Genomic DNA, 19,214 nt, shown 5'->3' on the forward strand with positions numbered 1-19,214 from the left:
TGTAGCGCTCTCGTGACATCTGGCTCCCCGGGGATTTCCCGAGGAGAGCCGCAGCCATGACGACACGCCTGGACTGGATGGCCGCGAGGAGTCCGCTGCTCGTGGCTAGCTGGCCCCGAGAGGGAGATTTTGGGGGACATTCGTAGGAGCTGCTGAAACCATTTGTTTCCGGGATTCTCCCTGTTTCTCCCTTGCTCGGCACTGGTTGCCAACTTACACTTTTCCTTGGTGGAACGGAAACGTGCATCTGGACCAGCTGATGAGCTCCAAGACCGAGTAAGTCCACCGGTGTGCACCCGGGCAAACTTCACTTTTGAGCCCTGAGTGTCATTTGGGCATTTTGCCAATTGGTTCTGACTGTCTGATGTTGAGGGCCATTTGTGAGCACTGAACTGCTATTTGGGCGTTTTGCCAATTGGTTCTGACGTGTGTCTGACCTTGAAGGCCATTTGTGTTGGGGAGGTGTTTGTTTGGGACTCCTCTTAGAGCAGGGGTCCCCAAGCCCCGGGCCACAGACCAGTACCGGGCCGCAGCCTGTTAGGAACCGGGCTGCACGGCAAGAGGTGAGTGTAGGGCAAGTGAGCGAAGCTTCATCCGCCGCTCCCTGTCACTCGCGTTTCTGCCTGAACCTTACCCACACCCCCCTCTCCTGCCCACCCCCGCCCCGCCCGCGGAAAAATTGTCTTCCAGGAAACTAGTCCCTGGTGCCAAAAAGGTTGGGTTCCACTGTCTTAGAGGATTTGTGACGGTTCTGTCTTCTGGTGTGTCGATGTGTATTCCGTTTTTGTGGTTGGTATTCTTGTTGGATTTTGTAAAATGAGAAATTCAGGTTCTGTTCATGAGAAAGATTTTAGCTATGAAATTATGACTAAAGAAAAAGAAAGATAATTTGTTTAAGCACTGTGTGGTCACCAACATTATCCTTCCAACTCCAGAGAAAATTGGTTAAAATGAAACTCTTCTGAAACTCCCAAACTGGTTCTTTTTGCATATGCAGTTATAGAAAGCCGGCTTGATAAAAATACTTTTTGCAGAATTCTGACTCTGAGAGAATAAAAATATTCCTAGGAGAAAGCTTAAAGTTAACTCTCATCATGTCCTTGAAATATAAATACAACCCACTTTGCCTGAGACCCTCAGACTTCAACCTTGGGTTAATTAGTAGAACTTCAAGCCAGAAAAAAAAAAAAGAAGAAGAAGAAAGAGGGTTTGGGTTTATTAAACATGTATCTTGTATCACATTAAAAAGAGATATTGTGCTATGAGAAAAATGTACGTTTTTAAAGGTTATAAAATATGTTCTTAAGTTTGCCAATCAAAAAATGCTGGTATGACAGTTCAACTACTTGTTTCTTGGTTTTGTTAAGGTTTTCAAGGATTAAAATTTTTAATACATAAAAATGATAAGGGAAGCATTTCTGTATGTAAAGCAAACAGGACATGTTTTGCCGGCGAGAGAAGATATAAAGACTGGAGACATTTTTGTTGAGGGGGAAAAGAAGGAGAATAATTTTGTCCTAGGTCTGGTTACTTATGTGTGGAGAAAATAAGGGACAAGTTAATATGGATCCAGAAAGCAATAAAATGTGAAAAAGGAACTTTGAGAAAAGAATTTTGTATGTTGTCAGGATTAAGATTAGATTGAATTTAATTAGGTAAATGAATTTTGTCACTAGCAGTAAACTGATGCAAGATTGAATTTGGTTTTCTCTCTATGGAAAGAAAACAAAGTTTTCCTGGAATACTGAGCTGCTTTTGTTAACAGATTGTAAGTTTCTTTCTCTAGCTAACTGAGTTTTCCAGAGGGCCCTTGAGGCATCTCAGAGAAAAATATTATTAAGAAATTTTAAAAACTCTAATGGAAACCTATTGTTTTACTTCTAACCATACTTTTGACTCCAATGTTCAAGATGAAGAGATTGTCTACTGACAATTTATACTGAATATAACTACTTATGGTGTGTATCACTTCTGGCTTTAAGTTTACTGCTTGAAGCACAGGTACAAAGTCTGTGTGACAATTGGGTATAACTGATAAAATGTATAGCCTATAAAATGTTTCCCCATCAGCATACCTCTTTATACTTGTATGTTATGTCTGATTAATTTCCCCCAAAAATAGATGACTAGGCAAACATATAAACAAATAAGTAGGCCTAGTACTGACGGACATGAATGGAGCCACTGAGTGGAAGCTGAGCCACTCTGGCAATGCTGGAAAAATATATTAATTATCAGTGCTTTCTATGAAAAGATTTACAATTAAAAGGGGAAAATGATGGACGAAATTTTCACATATTGAGCTATGGGGAAGTCATTCTGGCTTATACATGATTTAATTTGAACTTTAGGCTAACGAAAACATGCTGTTTGTGGCCTGTTAAGTATACATTTTACACCTGCTTTAACCACTAAGAAAAAAAAATTCAGAGAACAATACAAAGATGAATTTTGATTATTATTCTCATTGTAATAGGTCAACTCATTTTCAAATGTTCGTCTAGGTACTATGACAAAGTAATCGAAGAGAGAGGTAATGTTTTCAGAATAGAAAATATTGATACTAAGCTTGGAACTTGAGATTTGTTCCAACTCTGTGTGCATTCCCCAAATTAGGCAGCATTACCCCCCATTTCAGCAGAAACTAGCCAGAGCGGTCATCGTCCCATTCCCTCAAAGAGCTGGGAAAAATTGAAATAAAAATGGAAACTAAAACCAAGTTCCTCTGCCTAGTTTATGAAATGGAACAGGATCCTGTGGTCCTTGCCCCGTACATCCTCAGCCTGCCTTTTCTCTGTGGAAAAACTTTAGCTAAAGAAGAAGTTTAATCAGAGAAGTGAGAAAATGCAGAAACAAAGGAAAACAGTCCAACAAGACTAAATAATAATACTTTAGACATTAAGCATAGTCAAGGACCTTTAGTTCCTCTTCAAGGGCTATAGATATATTCCAAGCCACATCCTGTGAGCTGTCTTATAGATACTGAAACCCCTCACCAGGTGGAAGCAGTTAATTGCGTGATGACCAGACTGTAGCCATGACATAAGCTGCCACAATTCTGACAACTGACAGAGCTGACTGTGCTGTTTCTGTATATAGCCCCCTCCCTCCATCGATAAAAGCTCTTGCCGACATCTGAACTACAGCAGCTTTCCTTTCCACCAACTTTGCCTCTTTATTGGCTTTTGAGCAGCGAGCAGCCGGACCCCAGTTTCAGTAACATTAGTCTGTCTGGGCTGCTATAACAAAATATCATACTTGGTAGCTTATAAACACTTAAATTGACTTCTCACAATTCTGGAGGCTCTTAAGTTCTGGAGCCCTCTTAAGGCTTGCAGACTGCCAACTTCTTGCTGAGTCCGCACATGGAATGAGCTAACTTTCTGAGGCCTCTTTTATAAGGACACTAATCCCAGTCACGTGGGCTCATGACCTAATCTTTCTTTTTTTGTTTTTTAACATCTTTGTTGGAGTATAATTGTTTTACAATGGTGTGTTAGTTTCTGCTTTATAACAAAGTGAATCAGCTATATGTATACATATATCCCCATATCTCCTCCCTCTTTCGTTTCCCTCCCACCCTCCCTATCCCACCCCTCTAGGTGGTCACAGAGCACCGAGCTGATCTCCCTGTGCCTTGTGGCTGCTTCCCACTAGCTATCTATTTTACTTTTGGTAGCGTATATATGTCCATGCCACTCGCTCACTTTGTCCCAGCTTACCCTTCCCATTCCCCATGTCCTCAAGTCCATTCTCTATGTCTGCATCTTTATTCCTGTCTTGCCCCTAGGTTCTTCAGAACCATTTTGTTTTTCTTTTTTAGATTCCCTATATATGTGTCAGTGTATGGTATTTGGCTTTCTCTTTCTGACTTACTTCGCTCTGTATGACAGAGTCTAGGTCCATCCACCTCACTACAAATAACTCAGTTTCGTTTCTTTTTATGGCTGAGTAATATTCCATTGTATATATGTGCCACATCCTCTTTATCCATTCATCTGTCGATGGACACTTAGGTTGCTTCCATGTCCTGGCTATTGTAAATAATGCTGCAATGAACACTGTGGTACTTCACTCTTTTTGAATTATGGTTTTCTCAGGGAACATGCCCAGTAGTGGGATTGCTGGGTCGTATGGTAGTTCTATTTGTAGTTTTTTAAGGAACCTCCATACTGTTCTCCATAGTGGCTATATCAATTCACATTCCCACCCACAGTGCAAGAGGGTTCCCTTTTCTCCACACTCTCTCCAGTATTTACTGTTTGTAGATTTTTTGCTGATGGCCTTTCTGACTGGTGTGAGGTGATACTTCATTGTAGTTTTGATTTGCATTTCTCTAATGATTAGTGATGTTGAGCATCCTTTCATGTGTTTGTTGGCAATCTGTATATCTTCTTTGGAGAAATGTCTATTTCAGTCTTCTGCCCATTTTTAGATTGGGTTCTTTGTTTTTTTGACATAGAGTTGCATGAGCTGCTTGTAAATTTTGGAGATTAATCCTTTGTCAGTTGCTTCATTTGCAAATATTTTCTCCCATTCTGAAGGTTGTAATTTCATCTTATTTATGTTTTCCTTTGCTGTGCAAAAGCTTTTAAGTTTCATTAGGTCCCATTTGTTTATTTTTGTTTTTATTTTGATTTCTCTAGGAGGTGGGTCAAAAAGGAACTTGTTGTGATTTATGTCATAGATCATTCTGCCTATGTTTTCCTCTAAAAGTTTTATAGTGTCTGGCCTTACATTTAGGTCTTTAATCCATTTTGAGTTTATTTTTGTGTATGGTGTTAGGGAGTGTTCTCATTTCATTATTTTACATGTAACTGTCCAGTTTTCCCAGCACCACTTACTGAAGAGGTTCTCTTTTCTCCACTGTATATTCTTGCCTCCTTTATCAAAGATAAGGTGACCATATGTGTGTGGGTTTATCTCTGGACTTTCTACCCTGTTCCAAGGATCAATATTTCTGTTTTTGTGCCAGTACCATACTGTCTTGATTACTGTAGCTTTGTAGTATAGTCAAAGTCCAGGAGCCTGATGCCTCCAGCTCCGTTTTTCTTTCTCAACACTGCTTTGGCTATTCGGGGTCTTTTGTGTTTCCACACAAATTGTGAAATTTTTTGTTCTAGTTCTGTGAAAAAGGCCATTGGTATTTTGATAGGGATTGCACTGAATCTGTAGATTGCTTTGGGTAGTAGAGTCATTTTCACAGTGTTCATTCTTCCAATCCAAGAACATGGTATATCTCTCCATCCATTTGAAACATCTTTAATTTCTTTCATCAGTGTCTTATAGTTTTCTGCAAACAGATCTTTTGTCTCCTTAGGTAGGTTTATTCCTAGGTATTTTATTCTTTTTGTTGCAATGGTAAATGGGAGTGTTTCCTTAATTTCTCTTTTAGATTTTTCATCATTAGTGTATAGGAATAAAAGAGATTCCTGTGCATTAATTTTGTATGCTGCTACTTTACCAAATGCATTGATTAGCTCTAGTAGATTTCTGGTAGCATCTCTAGGATTCTCTATGTATAGTATCATGTAATCTGAAAACAGTGACAGCTTTACTTCTTCTTTTCCGATTTGGATTCCTTTTATTTCTTTTTCTTCTCTGATTGCTGTCGCTAAAACTTCCAAAACTATGTTGAATGATAGTGGTGAGAGTGGACAACCTTGTCTTGTTCCTGATCTTAGTGGAAGTGCTTTCAGTTTTTCACCATTGAGAATGATGTTGGCTGTGGGTTTGTCATATATGGGCTTTATTATGTTGAGGTAGGTTCCCTCTATGCCTGCTCTCTGGAGAGTTTTATCATAAATGGGTGTTGAATTTTGTTGAAAGCTTTCTCTGCATCTATTGAGATGACCATATGGTTTTTCTCCTTCCATTTGTTAATACGGTATATCACATTGATTGTTTTGTGTATATTGAAGAATACTTGCATTCCTGGGATAAACCCAACTTCATCATCATGTATGATCCTTTTAATGTGCTGTTGGATTCTGTTTGCTAGTATTTTGTTGAGGATTTTTGCATCTATATTCATCAGTGATATTGGCCTGTAGTTTTCTTTCTTTGTGACATCCTTGTCGGTTTTGGTATCAGAGTGATGGTGGCCTCGTAGAATGAGTTTGGGAGGTGTTCCTCCCTCTGCTGTATTTTGGAAGACTTTGAGAAGGATAGGTGTTAGCTCTTCTCTAAATGTTAGATAGAATTGGCATGTGAAGCCATCTGGTCCTGGACTTTTGTTTGTTGGAAGATTTTTAATCACAGTCTCAATTTCAGTGCTTGTGATTGGTCTGTTTATATTTTCTATTTCTTCCTGGCTCAGTCTTGGAAGGTTGTGCTTTTCTAAGAATTTGCCATTTCTTCTTGTCCATTTTATTGGCATATAGTTGCTTGTAGTAATCTCTCATGATCGTTTGTATTTCTGCAGTGTCAGTTGTTACTTCTCCTTTTTCATCTCTAATTCTATTGATTTGAGTGTTCTCCCTTTTTCTCTTGATGAGTCTGGCTAATGGTTTATCAATTTTGTTTATCTTCTCAAAGACCAGTTTTATTGATCTTTGCTATTGTCTCTTCCATTTCTTTTTCATTTATTTCTGATCTGATCTTTATGATTTCTTTCCTTCTGCTAACTTGGTGTTTTTTTGTTCTTCTTTCTCTAATTGCTTTAGGTGTAAGGTTAGGTTGTTCATTTGAGATGTTTCTTGTTTCTTGAGGTAGGATTATATTGCTATAAACTTCCCTCTTAGAACTGCTTTTGCTGCATCCCATAGGTTTTGGGTTGTCGTGATTTCGTTATCATTTGTTTCTAGGTATTTTTTTGATTTCCTCTTTGATTTCTTCACTGATCTCTTGGTTATTTAGTAGTGTATTGTTTAGCCTCCATGTGTTTGTATTTTTTACAGAATTTTTCCTGTAGTTGATATCTAGTCTCATAGCATTGTGGTGGGAAAAGATACTTGATACTATTTCAATTTTCTTAAATTTACCAAGGCTTGATTTGTGACCCAAGATATGATCTATCCCAGAGAATCTTCCATGAGCACTTCAGAACAAAGTGTATTCTGTTGCTTTTGGATGGAATGTCCTATAAATATCAATTAAGTCCATCTTGTTTAATGTATCATTTAAAGCTTGTGTTTCGTTATTTATTTTCATTTTTGTTGATCTGTCCATTGGTGAAAGTGGGGTGTTAACGTCCCCTACTGTTACTGTGTCACTGTCGATTTAGCCTTTTATGGCTGTTAGCATTTGCCTTATGTATTGAGGTGCTCCTATGTTGGGTGCATAAATATTTAAAATTGTTATATCTTCTTCTTGGATTGATACCTTGATCATTATGTATTGTTCTTCTTTGTCTCTTGTAATAGCCTTTATTTTAAAGTCTATTTTGTCTGATATGAGAATTTCTACTCCAGCTTTCTTTTGATATCCATTTGCATGGAATATCTTTTTCCATCCCCTCACTTTCAGTCTGTGTATGTTCCTAGGTCTGAAGTGGCTCTCTTATAGACAGCATATATATGGTCTCGATTTTGTGTTCATTCAGACAGTCTATGTCTTTTGGTTGGAGCATTTAATCCATTTATATGTAAGCTAGTTATCGATATGTATATTCCTATTCCCATTTTCTTTATTGTTTTGGGTTTGTTATTGTAGGTCTTTTCCTTCTCTTGTGTTTCCTGCCTAGAGAAGTTCCTTTAGCATTTGTTGTAAAGCTTGTTTGGTGGTGCTGAATTCTCTTAGCTTTTGCTTGTCTGTAAAGGTTTTAATTTCTCTGTTGAATCTGAATGAGACCCTTGCTGGGTAGAAGTTGTAGGTTTGGTTGTAGGTTTTTCCCTTTCATCACTTTAAATATGTCCTGCAACTCCCTTCTGGCTTGCAGAGTTTCTGCTGAAAGATCAGCCGTTAACCTTATGGGGATTCCCTTGTATGTTATTTGTTGTTTTCCCCTTACTGCTTTTAATATTTTTTCTTTGTATTTAATTTTTGATAGTTTGATTAAGATAAGTCTTGGCATGTTTCTCCTTGGATTTATCCTGTATGGGACTCTCTGTACTTCCTGGACTTGATTGACTGTTTCCTTTCTCATATTAGGGAAGTTTTCAACTATACTCTCTTCCAATATTTTCTCAGTCCGTTTCTTATTCTCTTCTTCTTCTGGGACCCCTATAATTCAAATATTGGTGCATTTAACTTTGTCCCAGAGGTCTCTGAGACTGTCCTCAATTCTTTTCATTCTTTTTTCTTTATTCTGCTCTGCAGTAGTTATTTCCACTATTTTATCTGCCAGGTCACTTATCCGTTCTTCTGCCTCAGTTATTCTGCTATTGATTCCTCCTAGAGAACTTTTAATATCATTTATTGTGTTGTTCTTCATTGTTTATTTGCTCTTTAGTTCTTCTAGGTCCTTGTTAAACGTTTCTTGTATTTTCTCCATTCTATTTCCAAGATTTTGGATCATCTTTACTATCATTACTCTGAATTCTTTTTCAGGTAGACTGCCTATTTCCTCTTCATTTGTTTGGTCTGGTGGATTTTTACCTTGCTCCTTCATCTGCTGTGTGTTTCTCTGTCTTCTCATTTTGCTTAACTTATTGTGTTTGGGGTCTCCTTTTCACAAGCTGCAGGTTTGTAGTTCCCATTGTTTTTGGTGTCTGCCCCCAGTGACTAAGGTTGGTTCAGTGCATTGTGTAGGCTTCCTGGTGGAGGGGACTGGTGCCTGCTTTCTGGTGGATGAGGCTGGATCTTGTCTTTCTGGTGGGCAGGACCACGTCTAATGGTGTGTTTTGGGGTGTCTGTGGCCTTATTATGATTTTAGGCAGCCTCTCTCCTAATGAGTGGGGTTGTGTTCCTGTCTTGCTAGTTGTTTGGCATAGGATGTTCAGCACTGTAGCTTGCTGGTCATTGAGTGGTGTTGGGTCTTAGCATTGAGATGGAGATCTCTGGGAGAGCTTTCGCTGTTTGGTATTACGTGGAGCTGGGAGGTCTCTGGTGGACCAGTGGCCTGAACTCGGCTCTCCCACCTCAGAGACATAGGCCTGACACCCTGCCAGAGCACCAAGATCCTTTCAGTCACACAGTTCAGGAGAAAAGGGAGAAAAAAAGAAAGAAAGAAAAGAAAGTTATTAAAATAATTTTTTAAAAAAATTAAAAAGTAATTAAAAAAAAGAGAAGAAAGGGCTTCCCTGGTGGCGCAGTGGTTGAGAGTCCACCTGCCAATGCAGGGGACACAGGTTCGTGCCCCAGTCCGGGAAGATCCCACATGCCGCGGAGTGGCTGGATCTGTGAGCCATGACTGCTGAGCCTGCGCGTCCAGAGCCTGTGCTCCGCAACGGGAGAGGTCACAACAGTGAGAGTCCCGCATACTGCAAAAAAAGAAAAAAAGAAAGAAAAAAGAGTACAACCAAACCAAAAAACAAATCCACCAATGATAACAAGTGCTAAAAAGTATACTAAAAATCAAAAACAGATAAAAAGGGACAGAGAGAACTCTAGCACAAATAGTAAAAGCAAAGCTATACAGACAAAATCACACAAAGAAACATACATACACACACTCACAAAATAAAAAAGGAAAAATATATATATATAAAAGAAAAAAAAAGGAAGCGAGCAACCAAATCAGTAAACAAATCTACCAATGATAAACTCTAAATACTAAACTACGATAAACATAAAAACAGAAACAAAGTAGATGCAGAAAACAAACCCCAAGTCTACAGTTGGTCCCAAAGTCCACCGCCTCAATTTTGGGATGATTTGTTGTCTATTCAGGTATTTCACAGGTGCAGGGTACATCAAGTCGATTGTGAAGATTTAATCCGCTGCTCCTGAGGCTGCTGGGAGAGATTTCCCTTTCTCTTCTTTGTTCGCATAGCTCTTGGGGTTCAGCTTTGGATTTGGCCCCGCCTCTGCATGTATGTCGCCGGAGGGCATCTGTTCCCTGCCCAGACAGGACAGGGTTAAAGGAGCAGCTGATTAGGGGGCTCTGGCTCACTCAGGCCGGGGGAGGGAGGGGTACGGATGCCGGGCCAGCGTGCAGCGGCAGAGGCCAGTGTGAAGTTGCAACCGCCTGAGGCGCACTATGTGTTCTCCCGGGGAAGTTGTCCCTGGATCACGGGACCCTGGCAGTGGCGGGCTGCACAGCCTCCCAGGAGGGGAAGTGTGGAGAGTGACCTGTGCTCGCACACAGTCTTCTTGGTGGTGGCGGCAGCAGCCTTAGCATCTCATGCCCTTCTGTTGTGTCCCTGCTGATAGCCACGGCTCACGCTGGACTCTAGAGCTCATTTAGGCAGTGCTCTGAATCCCCTCTCCATGCGCAGGTGGAGACAGGGTCCAGGCAGGTCCAGACTTTTCCCCAGACTGCCTCCAGGCTAGCTGTGGCGCACTAGCCCCATTCAGGCTGTGTTCACGCAGCCAACCCCAGTCCTCTCCCTGGGGTCTGACCTCCGAAGCCCGAGCCTCAGCTCCCAGCCCCCGCCCGCCCCGGCGGGTGAGCAGACAAGCCTCTCGGGCTGGTGAGTGCTGGTTGGCACCCATCTTCTGTGCGGGAATCTCTCCGCTTTGCCCTCTGCACCCCTGTTGCTGCGCTCTCCTCTGCAGCTCCGAAGATTCCCCCCAGCCCACCCCGTTCTCTGCCAGTGAAGGGGCTTCCTAGTGTGTGGAAACTTTTCCTCCTTCACAGCTCCCTCCCAGAGGTGCAGGTCCTGTCCCTATTCTTTTGTTTTGTTTTTTCTCTTCTCTTTTGCCCTACCCAGGTATGTGGAGAGTAGGGCAAAAGAAAAAAAGCCTTTTGGGAAGTCTGAAGTCTTCTGCCAGTATTCAGTAGGTGTTCTGTAGGAGCTGTTCCTCATGTATGTGTATTTCTGATATATTCGTGGGGAGGAAGATGACCTCCACTTCTTACTCCTCTGCCATCTTGAAGGTCTCTCACAGGTGTTGATTTCTCTGTAATTAAAATCCTTACGGGGAGAGCAGAAAGCTGGGCTTTTATGTCATTTTCTCAGTATTTTGGTTTTTCATTCCTATTGGCTCATTGTTTAGGCTTGTCACAGGGAAACTTTCATTAGGGTCTTTTGGCTACAATGTTGTTTTAGCAGAACAAATGGGATTCAAAAACCCAACAAGTATCTTCTCATCATTTTCAATTGATAAAAGAAAGATGCTACCAAACAAAACAAGCTTTAAAGGTATTATTTCAACTGTACTTAATATTTGATCTTCAAGTTTAGGTAAAGACTATTATTTAAGAAAATTTTACAAATATTAAGTCAAAATTTTAAGAGAGTCAGTTGAGTTTTCTACTAGGTATAGAATCTAAATGCCAGAAACTTAAGAATGTGGAAACTAACTCTATGTTGTTTCGTTTCTTTCCTTGGTTATGACATTAGCCTCGAAAGCAGATTCAAAGATACAACTGAAAACTGCTTCTTTGGGGGCATTGAAATCCTTTGATTTTTACTAATTTTGTCCTCAGCCATCTCTTTCCAAATTCAAATGTGATATTTGAATGCCTATTTAGGTATGTATGTATCTATAAAATACATGTCTATATATCCACCTCTAAATTTTCATCTTTTGTGGAAGCCCACTTCCAACTCTGGCTAGATGTTTTATTGCTAGGTCAAACAGAACAGAGTAAAGGTAGCTGCTTCCCCCCCATAATTCTGCTCTGGTCTGACCTTTATCACCCAGACATTTAGGGAAGCCTGGTACCAGGATTTCACACATAGTTAGATTATACCAAGGAGCCATAAATAAACTCAAGGTTGCTGACACCATTGCAGACATCAGGATCAAAAGAGGAAATTGCGTTGAAACTAAACCTGAGTTCAGATAAGAAAACCTTAGCCTTCAATTTTTTTTGTTGTTGATATTAGTCTTACTAAGGTTTCCTCTTATACTACCTTTGCCTACTTATAAACCAGAATGGAGTCCCGGAAAAACACAACTATAACACAGTCTTGGAAAGCACACACATTTTGAAACTAAAAATTCAATGACTTCCCATTGCCTATATCACAAAGTAACCATAGAAAATTTATTCATTTGATAATGGAAGAAAAAGTGTGTGTTAGTAATAATCTATGTATCGGGAGCTGGCAAACCTTACCATTTAAGTGTGTTATCCAAGCCATATACTCTACCAAGGGCCGACGAAAACTGTCTGTTTGCAAATAAAAGGTAAATGGCCCTCTTCTGGGTCTGCTTAATGTCATGACTTGAGCTTTTGTGATTAGTTTCTTTAACACATGCCTGTTCGAAGAAGCTTATGCAATGGTCCTGCTGTTTCAGTCCTCACTTATGAAAAACATTCTGTGATCCTCCACATTTACAAAATAGATAATGTGGGTGCCTTGAAACAAGGGCTGTAAAACTGCAATGTTATGAAGCAGATGGGCTCAAATGATGAGAAATGAACAATCTACCCTGTCAACAACCCAGAAACAGAGTGGAAACAATCTCACCCCTCCACACCAAGTAATTTCTAGCAAGTCATAAAACCACAGAGAGACCACTATAGATAATTAATCCTAGAAGAGCTCTCTCAGCTAATCCAAACATCCTAAGTTTAAAGTTAACAAGGCAGTCTCAGAATGATGAAGCAGGTTGCCCAGGGTCACACAGCAAGTTACAGAGCCTGTTCTTTGATTGCTACTGAAAGGCTTTTTTCTACAATATTTCCTTTGTTTGGCGCCTCCAGTCACTGGCACAATTTCAGAATTAGTTAGCAAACTTTGACCTGATAGTCCTAATTATTTCTCAGAAGTATTTTCAATAATCAAAACTTCATGCAAATATAAATTTCAGATTTCAGTGGTAAATGTGATGGTCAGGAGGATAGATTTCTACTCCCCTACACGTTTCCAACTTGCAATAACATTGATCATTAAAACTACCTGGAGCACGACTTCAGAAATAGCATATACCAATTAACAAAAGTAACATTAAAATGAGAGATTGGCCTATAAATCAGTTCTCCTTTTAGCTGCCCTTTAAGACATTCCACGTCTAATCAAAGTCTATTTTCTTTTGGTAAACAAGTTCTGACCCACTCTTACTTACTGAGGGGCTGAGGAGCAATAATCATTAATAACAACTGTGCGAAACTTACAAGGTACCAGTTGTTTGCAGGCTTCTGGGTGAAACTAAAAGCATTGCTTGCCAAAGCTAAAGGCAATGAGGCTTGATAAATGCCAGAGCTGGTACAGAACAGAAACTCTACATCCTCCATCCTTCAAAGTAAGAACGAGCCACAAGCAACACAAGAGAAGGGTGGGCTTATCAGAGAGGATGCTGGGGGGTTTGGTCACATGTGGAATAATGCAGAGGACTTCCAGAGAAGCCAGACCTTGCAGAGCAAGAGCAGGATGAAGCCAGCGCGGGGCTCTTTGGGGCACCTCTGAGTCTCCCACGCTACAGTGGTATCAGCGGGAGTTGTGAAACGGGCCAGCGCTAGTTTCATACACCATTGTAAACAGTCAGGAGTGAAACTGGAAGGTTTCGTTGTTTGCTTTGTTTATTTTTCCCATCTCTAATATATAGATTTGAGGGATTTCAAATAAGAGTATTGGGTCAAACGACAATCTTAGTGATAAGCTAGTGTCATGGGCTGCTTTAAAAGTAAGTATAAAAGCTTATGGTACGAAAGCTATCCTTTTATTTCCTTCTAAATGAAGATACAAATCTAACCTAAAAGGAGAGTTGAGGGTGAGATGTTTTATTGCTCTGCTCTTGAATGCCAGAGCTGGATTGTTAGAAGGGAAGCGCTGGAATAAAGATGCAGATGTAGAGGATGGACTTGAGGACACGGGCAGGGGGAAGGGTAAGCTGGGACGAAGTGAGAGAGTGGCATGGACATATATACACTACCAAATGTAAAACAGATAGCTAGTGGGAAGCATCTGCATAGCACAGGGAGATCAGCTCGGTGCCTCGTGACCACCTAGAGGGGTGGGATAGGGAGGGTGGAAGGGAGATGCAAGAGGGAGGGGATATGGGGATATATGTATACATATAGCTGATTCACTTTGTTATAAAGCAGAAAGTAACACACCACTGTAAAGCAATTACACTCTAATAAAGATGTTTAAAAAATAAATAAATAGAGAGGCTTAAATTAAAAAAAAAAAAGAAGGGGTGCATTGGGTGACAATGCAACTCAGACCAACAAGGACAAGTTCTATTAGGAAAACTTTTAAAAACTTCAACCCCAGAAATATTAACATTTCTATGGGAAAAAGAAAACCCACTGATGTTATCTAACAGAGTAACTGTTAAGTTTTCATTTCCTGTATCACCGGGGGCTCTGCCCCAGGGATGCGGTGAAACTTATAAAAGGGCATAAACTGTTGAGAGGCTGGGCTGAATTGGAACAAGGCCTAAGCTGGCAGTGCTGAACTGGGAGCCTAGAGCTGAGGGCTCTGCCCAGGTGGAAACCTCACCGGTTGTGGGTGAAAGTGACTTCCTTTTTCAGGAGCTTCGCTTTCTCAACGCAAAATGAGGGGTTAGATTAGAGCTTCCCTAATGTTCCTTCTAATAATAAAATTCTATGATTCATAGCATAAGTAACTCCATGCACTCTTTACTTGCCTGAGATCACTGAAAATTGTATTTGGTGAATATCAAAAAGCAACGAAAAAGCAACGTTTTATGGATTCAACGATACTTAAGTCAAAAGGAATTCATTATAGCTTAAGTTGAATAGAATTCTTAGAAATTAGGCAGAAATTAGGAAATCACTTTCAGGAGTGGTAAAAATTAGATATCTTTCCTAGATAATAAAAACTTCCACTATGAGTGTTATCCGAATGTTCTTTCTTGTTTCCAATTTTAAGTAATAAAAGAGATCTTGGATATTTTAGTGTCCAGGTTCCTCATCACATAAAACTTAAGACACAATTTTACATTCAGTTAGCTCTTCATGCTATTAAGCAATTTCAATAAAAAGGATTTAAATATTGCATCATTCAGTACTTCCTATAGACACAATTTGTCATAAAAAATAATTTGACAGTATTATTCTTAGAAAAGTCCACAGTAATCACACCTTATATATTTGTACAATGATTTACACTTCAGAGCAGTCATATACTCATTATTTTACTTAGTTGTCACAGTCATCTTGTTACATAAGTCTTTTATCCCTATCCTTAGGTCGGGATACTGAGGCTCAGAGACATTAAGTGACTCCCTGGAGGTCACACAGCTGCAAGTAGCAGACTTAAGATTGTGCTGACAGTTCTATTGTCAAAGCCAGTTTTGCTTCTCTTTTAATTTTTAGTAGAGTGCTATTGTCTTTAGAATGTGAGCTCCACAGTGCAGGGAGTTTTCTGTCTCTTGCTCACTTCTCTCTCAGAGCCCACACCAGGCAATGTGGGAAGAGCCAGCTAGAGACTAGAGCCAAACAAGGAGAGCTGGGGCTGGACAGAGAAGCAGGCTCTGCCATCATTTTTTTTATTTTTTTTTTGGCCCCAGATCCAGTGATTCCTGAAGCCATATCCACCTCTAGTTCGACTGGCACACGTGTGGAATATTCAAGGGAATTCATGGCTTTATTGCTTAATAACAAAAGACCAGAAATAGCCCAATGTCTACCAATAGGAGACTAATTGTGATATTGTGATTTATAAGAAATATATATTTGGTCATTCAGATAACCAAAATATACTTCTCATATATATATCTGTTCTTCATCCACAGTTGTTGGCTCACAGCTCTAGAAACCTGTGGAATTTCCCAAGTGTTGAGAGTGATAAAATTGTCTTTTGTTACATGAATGATGTGACTTTTGGAAAGCACCTAAGGATGGGGGATGATTTGCCAAGAGAACCAACCATGTGATTAGAGGGTTGGAACTTTAAATCCCACCCCCTGACCTCTGGGGAAGGGAAAGAGCTAGAGGTATAATCAATCATGCCTATGCAAAGAAGCCTCCATAAAACCCCAAAAGGACAGGGTTTGAAGAGCTTCTGGGTTGCTGAACTCATGGAGGTGTTGGGAGAGTGACTCAGAGAAGGCATGGAAGAGCCACATCTTTTCCCTATACCTGTCTTATGCATCTCTTCCATCTAGCTGTCCCTGAGTTATACACCAGTTTATAATAAACTGGTAATCTAGTAAATAAAATGTTTCTCTGAGTCCTCTGGGCCTCTATAGCAAATTATTCAAACCCAGGGATGGGGTCTCGGGAACCTCTGATTTATCGCCATTTGGTCAGAAGTACAGGTAATAACCTGGGCTTCTGACTGGTGTCCAAAGTCTTAAGAGGGGATGGAGCAGGCCAGTCTCGTAGGATTGAGCCCTCAGTCTGTAGAATCTGATGCTATCTCCAGGTAGATAATGTCAGAATCGATCTGAATTCTTGAACTCCCTGCTGGTGCTTGAGAATTCCTTTATTGGAGGTATGGGGGAACCGACCACCACTTCCCACATGGGAAACTGGATGCTCAGAACATTAAAAGAAGAGTTAAAAAAAATATTTTTTTAAAGTATGAAAAGAACAGTAAAAAAAAAAACAAAACCTGGAACCCAGCAACTCTCTACCTTAGGAAGGAGAATCTTATAATCTTTTGACCTTTATGGGAGAATTTTTTTTTTGAAATTCCCTTGGTTAATCCTAATTTCATTTGTTTGCACCTAAAATTAAGAAATAAGGATTCCCCTGGTGGGGCACTGGTTAAGAATCCACCTGCCAATGCAGGGGACGTGGGTTCCAGCCCTGGCCCGGGAAGATCCCACATGCAGCAGAGCAACTAAACCCACGTGCCACAACTACTGAGCCTGTGCTCTAGAGCACTTGTGCCGCAACTACTGAGCCTGCGTGCCACAACTACCGAAGCCTGTGCGCCTAGAGCCTGTGCTCCGCAACAAGAGAAGCCACCACAGCGAGAAGCCCACGCACCGCAACGAAGAGTAGCCCCCACTCACCGCAACTAGAGAAAGCCCACGTGCAGCAACGAAGACCCAACGCAGCCAAAAATTAATTAATAATTTTAAAAAAAGAAATAAAAAAATGTTAAGCAGGTTATATTATCATAGATCAAAATTCACCGTTAGAATATGAACTTCTGTCAAGTTGAATCTGCCAAATGGTTAATCACCCTCCCCTGAGACAATCAAATCACAGGAGTTAGAGAGCAAATGTTTACTCTGAGGGCAGGTAACCTTGTAGGATAGGCCATGGTGAGGCAATGCTCCCCAATCAAAGAGCTGATCTCTTCAGACACTCACATAGAAATGAAAACAAGTTAAATATTCAGCCATAATAAAACTGGAGACTCAATCAAAGCAGAATGATCCAGAATCTCATGATAATTACCTACCTGGTCACTACGCTGAACAAGCAGCAGTAACTAAAATTACTGCACCCGTACCACTCAAAGAGATTCAAAAAAGGCCTTTTTTTTTTTTTTTTTTGCGGTACGCGGGCCTCTCACTGTTGTGGCCTCTCCCGTTGCGGAGCACAGGCTCCGGACGCGCAGCCTCAGCGGCCATGGCTCACGGGCCCAGCCGCTCCACGGCATATGGGATCTTCCCGGACCGGGGCACGAACCCGTGTCCTCTGCATCGGCAGGCGGACTCTCAACCACTGCGCCACCAGGCAAGCCCCAAAAAAGCCCATTCTTAATTGCTGAAGATAAGCCCCTGATTCAGAGAAAAAACATTGGGGAAGATCAGAATGCTAAGTGCTTGAAGATAACTGTGTTCACAAAACTGTTTTCTGGTCATACAAAATGATCTTCTGGAGTTCAGAAAAAATGCTTCATTACTTTACCCATAATAGCATATCTAAACTGGCCATGATATTGAATCCTCATTGGCTAGGTAATTTTAAGAGTATTGCAAAGGATGTTTCCAGTGTATGTCTTACTTGCCAGCAACATAATCCTGGCAAGACTGTAAAGGTGGGACATGGACAAGACTCAGAGCCTCAAAGTTCCTTTGAATACTTCCAATGCTATCTACCCCCAGAAACTGGGAACAAGTATATTTTGGTCGTTAGTTGCTTATTCTCCAGGATGCATTGAGGCTTTTTTTGCTGGAAAGGAAGGCTTTGATGGTTGTGAAAATTTTGATTTTTTTTGTTTCTGATATGGGGAAATATAACCCATCTCTCCATGACAGGGCACACATTTCACTGGGGCTTTTACTAATGAACTTTGCAAAGCCTTGGCTTTTATTAACAAAAACTTTATCCTCAATCTTCAGGAAAAGTAGAGCAAATAAATGAAATTCTCAGACTAACATTAGCAATGCTTTCCGAGGTAGTCAACTTCCCTTGGCCGAAGGTATTTCGTTAGCTTTAATGCCAGTGAAGTCAACTACATGCAGGATTCATCAGCTTTGTCCTTTTACATTTTTAAGAGACTGTTGCGTGTAGGAATGTCACTTTCAATCCCTGTTGCAAGTTGATATAGCCAAGCACTACAATGGACTCCTGCACATACCCAGTCTTTTTTTTTTTTTTAATTTTTATTGGAGTTTAGTTGATTTACAATGTTATGTTAGTTTCTGCTGTACAGCACAGTGAATCAGTTTTACATACACATATATACACTTTTATTAGATTCTTTTCCCATATAGGTCATTACAGAGTATTGAGAAGAGTTCCCTGTGCTACACAATAGGTCCTTATTAGTTATCTATTTTATATATAGTAGTGTGTATATGTCAATCCCAATCTCCCAATTTATCCCTCCCCCCGACCCCAGCCTTCCCCCTTGGTAACCGTTTGTTTTCTACATCTGTGACTCTATTTCTGTTTTGTAAATAAGCCCATTTGTACCATTTTTTTAGATTCCACATATAAGCAATATCATATGATATTTGTCATTCTCTGTCTGACTTACTTCACTTAGTATGATAATCTCTAGGTCCATCCATATTGCTGCAAATGGCATTATTTCATTCTTTTTAATGACTGAGTAATATTCCATATTATATATGTACTACATCTTCTTTATCCAGTCCTCTGTCGATGGACATTTAGGTGCTTCCATAGTGCTGTGATGAAGATTGGAGTGCACGTATCATTTCGAATTATGCTTTTCTCCGGATATATGCCCAGGAGTGGGATTGCTGGATCATATGCTAGTTCTATTTTTAGTGTTTTAAGGAACCTCTGTACTGTTCTCCATAGTGGCTGTATCAATTTACATTCCCAACAGTGTAGGAGGGTTCCCTTTTCTTCACACCCTCTCCAACATGTATTGTTT

The 19,214-nt window shown here is 40.3% G+C and overlaps 1 protein-coding gene across 1 annotated transcript in view; it reads left to right on the forward strand.

Annotated features, from left to right (window-relative positions):
• Positions 1-19,214, forward strand: part of PRDM5 (PR/SET domain 5) — a gene marked incomplete at its 3' end in the record, with an annotated part of 289,496 nt that continues 270,282 nt past the window's right edge. Inside the window, exon 1 of the mRNA XM_079919945.1 lies at positions 1-276. The remainder of the gene's footprint in view (positions 277-19,214) is intronic.

This window comes from Stenella coeruleoalba (genome assembly GCF_951394435.1).
Source record: "Stenella coeruleoalba genome assembly, chromosome: 4".
NCBI lineage: Eukaryota > Metazoa > Chordata > Mammalia > Artiodactyla > Delphinidae > Stenella > Stenella coeruleoalba.